The sequence below is a fragment of the Panicum virgatum genome, chromosome 3K, assembly GCF_016808335.1.
Source record: "Panicum virgatum strain AP13 chromosome 3K, P.virgatum_v5, whole genome shotgun sequence".
Classification (NCBI taxonomy): Eukaryota; Viridiplantae; Streptophyta; class Magnoliopsida; order Poales; family Poaceae; genus Panicum; species Panicum virgatum.
The window spans coordinates 52507646-52512199 of NC_053138.1; the positions used below are offsets into that span (position 1 = coordinate 52507646).

Consider the following 4554-nt stretch of genomic DNA (forward strand, 5'->3'; position numbering starts at 1 on the left):
AGCACGCCAAAGCTAGATATATTGAAGATGTGTGTGCTGATTCTTTTTGGTGATCACCTCTACCTCTACAGGTCACTGCCACATAAATCATGTCCCATTTGGCTGTTTAAGTAATCCATTTTGATTGTCTGTTATTTACAATTTAACTTGCAGATTCATCGGCAAAGAGGTCTGGGCATCAGCATATGTGCTTGTGGATGTGAGCATGAATACAAAACTTGGGCAGGGCTTGAAGCATGGGTTTGCTTGAAGCTACTTTTTATTTGCTGTATTATGAGATTTTGTGCTAGATAACTAGAGTTAGATTGATTTCATGTTGAATCGAAAAACATTGATGTATTTATGTGATCAGATGTTGGATAAGAATTTATTTATATATGGGCTGCTTTATATCTTGAGATGGGCTGAAATGATGATGGATTGATCAGAAAAATGGGCTAGATGTAAATGGGCTGTTTTTTTTCATTAGCAGATACATAAATGGGCTATATGCAATAGACCAATATCATTGTCCACGTCAGCATCCATGTGGAAGCCACATTATCACCATAATCCACATCATTGCCATGTCAGCAGCCATTGCATGATGTGGCAATTGAATCTATGATGTTAATTTTCGTCATAGAAAACGGGCTTGGGTTGGGCTTCAGGGGGCCCGGAGACATTCTATAACGGTTTTAAAACGTCATGGATCAAGTAATCTATGACGAAAATTTAAGGAACGTCATGAAGTGTGATTTGTGACGCTCAATACATGACGCTATTTGAAATCGTCATAGATACCGTTTTATGACGGTTTTTTAGTGATCTATGACGAAATTCAATCGTCATGGATCAACAGATTTTTTGTAGTGATGTATGCCGACAACACCTATCTGTCGCTGTTAGTGGCGTCGGTATAACTTTTGCCGACTGACATAGATATACCGACTAACGGTCTGTTGCCCTAGAAAGATATACCGACTGACACTTATTCCCGACAGATGATCTGTTACAATACTTTTGCCGACTGACAGTGAGTAGCTAATTTTCTTTGCCAACCAACAATCCAACGCTAAGCATCCAGAAAAATAATATAATTAATCTCTTGAATAATACATATCAAGCACACTTGAATAAAGATATATAGATCATGTTTTCATTTGAAGCCAACAGATATCAAGCATGGAATTGACTAAAATAATAGAGCTCAGAGTTTTCATATGAACCCAATACATATATAATTGGTTGAACAGCAAAGCTTCATCATAGACATCATTTGTTGTCACAGTGCTAGGTCAAGCTAGCTAGATCATATGTTGGGTTTGTCACCGGCCACGGTATAAGCAGCAGCCACATTTACAAAATAAGGGGAGCCAGCCTAGATATTCCAAATAAGCACTGCCCAAAATAAAAGTGTCCATGAGCATAGCCCAAAATAGAAGTCTCCGCCCAAAATAGAAGTCTCCATGAGCACTGATCCACTTGTTGATCAACCATCATGCCACCTCTAAGACCTCCCACCTGAACAAAGTTAAAGTATGCTGAAAGTTAACTACAGGAACAAAAGCAAGAGTGAAAATTAATCTACAAAACTGCTGGCTGTTGCTGCAGCTAGCTGACACAGCCTATAAGCCACAATCCAAAGAACTATATACCAGGAGCACAAATGAAAACTTGACTCCTTTTAATGTATCTCCATGGATATAACAGTTTATCTCTAGGAAATCCAGAATAAAACATAGTTTTGAACAGCTTCTTGTTTACACCATCAAGCATGCTGCATAGCATCTCCTAGAACTACCTGAAATTCAATACAAACAAGCTGATTTTTAGTTAAGATCAAATTACATATACAACACACATTATATGAACCAAGTCATGACAAAAATAAAAGAAGTAAATTATGTGTGTAGCATGCTGTCATCTACATGAAATTCCTGCAAAACAGTTGGCAAGAATAAAATGAAAGAAGCCCAAGGTAGGACAGATATGATCACGAATTGCAAGATGAACCAAACATTGCAAGACTCAAATGCACAAAAGACTAATGCCATGGTGCTTTTGAGCTGAGAGCTACATTTTTGCGAGGCTACTAAACTAATAAGCTGCAAGCAACCTATAGATCATATATACCTGCATTCAAGATCTATCTAATCACTTATCTTTTTAGATAGTATGACATTCAAGATCTATTTATTATCCTATTGTGTCCAGAAGCAAGAAGGTGGGTACTGGGTAGCTGGATCATTTGTTCACCATTAGGAGAGGGTATGCAAATATAACAACACTACATCAGACAATATTCCTCATGTCTGGTCTGGCGATTGATGGCCTGATGAGTAATAAACACTGACAGTTAAAGTTGCAGATATAGAGTCCTAATATGAAATGGTAAAGGTAAGAGCAAAGATAGATTTAGAGTAACCATAATAAATGATAAAGGATATTCCACAGTAGTTAAGTTACATACCTCTAAGGTAAGTTGCAGATATATGTTTTGGTATTATACTAACCATATTAGTTCAATTTCAAAACAAAGAAAACTGCGTAGCACAATTTTGTTGACACTCATACAAGCTCTAGCCAATTTCTCTCATCTTGCTATACAGTAGTTAAGAAGTGGATGTTATCTCATTGCATTTATAATTTACATCTTAAAGTGATTCCTAAAGTAGTATGCAAGCACATATTGCCTAGTAAAAGAGTCAATTATTGGTAACATTTTAAATTTCAGTATAGGGCAATCAGAATATATGTCCATGGGGGCACAAACACAAGAAGGGCAATCCCAGAAGTCGGTGCAAATGAATGAAATCAGCTATAAATGTCAGATTTTTCAAAAAGGAAATGACAAAAATGAAGTTACAGCAGCAGTTCCATCTTACTCCTCCAGCACATGCTTAGTGCCATCAAGTTCAATGTCATCTTCATTGGTGGCAGCTGCAACAAGAGGGATGGATGTCTGTGAGAATGGAACAAATTAACTAGAAGTACCAGCTATCCATCACAAATGAATTAGCAGAAAGCAATAGAAGTTACGGCAAATTCTGTGCTTTGTGCACTTGAGAAAGAAAGAAGAGATGCAAAGGGGCAAATAATATCATCGCACCTATGCTCATCCTAAACTGAATTCCAAAAGATACACTGATTTTCCTGCAACATGACGATAGTGATACAATTGATGAATAGCCTTAAGTTTGTAACACAAAGCAAAGGTGTCTACCAGTTCATCAAGGAGGAGGCAACTTCACCAACACACAATTTGTCAGATCCACATAGCAAGGAAGGGGATGGCTCAAGGGAGGGCACATGGCGTACATCTACCTTGAGCGGCTGGCAGCTTGTTTGCTCTCCGCCGGCCGGCAGCATGGGTTGCGACGCGACGCGGGTCCTATTTGGTGGTGGCAGGCGGCGTAGGCCCTCTACGGTGGGGGCGCCGCAGGGCCCCGACATCGAGGGGCCTCTTCGGTTGCAGCGGCCAGCAGCGCATGGCTCCTTGGGCCGGCGGCAGCGCGGGGCTCCATCGGCCGGCAGTGTCGCAGGGCCACGGCGGCGGCCGGCAGCGCATGGCTCCTTCGGCCAGAGCCGGCGCGAGGCTCCTTCGGCCGTCCGCGCAGTAGGGCAATGGTGCCAAGGGGCCTCAACGGCGACCGGCGGCGAGGGGCTTCTTCGGCCGGTGGCAGCGCGGGGCCATGGCCCTTGGTGAGCATCGACGGTGGCTGTAGAGTGAGGGGCTCAGGACAAGCTAGGGTTCGAGCTGCAAACATATCCTGGGCGGTTGGCTTCGGTCATGGGCCTTTTGCCCAAGGCCCAGTATGACAATGCCGACAGATAGTTGGATCTAATTTTCAGTTTTTGCCGACTGATCATTCAACGCTATAAGTAAATATTTGTACCGACTCATACTCGGTCGGGAAATATTGAAATACCGACAGATTGTTGGTTAGAACTTTTTACCGACCGATGGTTCATCAGTATTTATCTACTTATAGCGACTGATGTCTGATGGGATATTGGGGCTGTGGTATAGTGTATTTTAATTAAGTCTACAACATTAATTCCACTGTTATAATTGAACCAGTTCGTGCTAGTATCAGTAATTTCCATCACAAATATCCCTCTGATTAATATTTGTCAATGTGAATTTCTGCTAGTTTCAGTAGTTTCCATCACAAATACAAATATTGTCCTCTGATTAATATTTGACAATGTGCTCTTTTCATGTTAGGATGAAATGGAACAAGGGACAAACAGTGAGAAGAGATTGGAAATTTGAATGCAAATGCTAGAATATTTGATGTTTTTGTTTCTAGTGTTGCTTTTGATGCAAGATGAATGTAACTTGCATGTAAATTTTGAGGTGCTTCTCAATGTAAATCATATGATATTGTATTTGATTTGATGCTGTGGTAAATGGTCTTACAATTTTGGTATATAGGGCTGTAATGACTATTCTAATAAAAGGGTTGAAATTAGGCCCAATTTGGTGGCCCACTCTGAATTGGGCCCATCCACTTGTGGGTTGTGCTGCTGATGTCACTTGCCACGTCACGTGCGATTGCCACATCACTT

General features: G+C 40.9%; 1 long non-coding RNA gene across 1 annotated transcript; it reads right to left on the bottom strand.

The window, feature by feature from the left end:
* Positions 1 to 1170: 1170 nt before the first annotated feature.
* LOC120699565 lies at positions 1171 to 1686 on the bottom strand. Its single transcript, XR_005685496.1, has 2 exons — positions 1638 to 1686; positions 1171 to 1503 (listed from the first exon to the last, which is right to left on the bottom strand). It is a non-coding gene; the product is annotated as an uncharacterized LOC120699565 (long non-coding RNA).
* Between the last annotated feature and the right edge of the window lie 2868 nt (positions 1687 to 4554).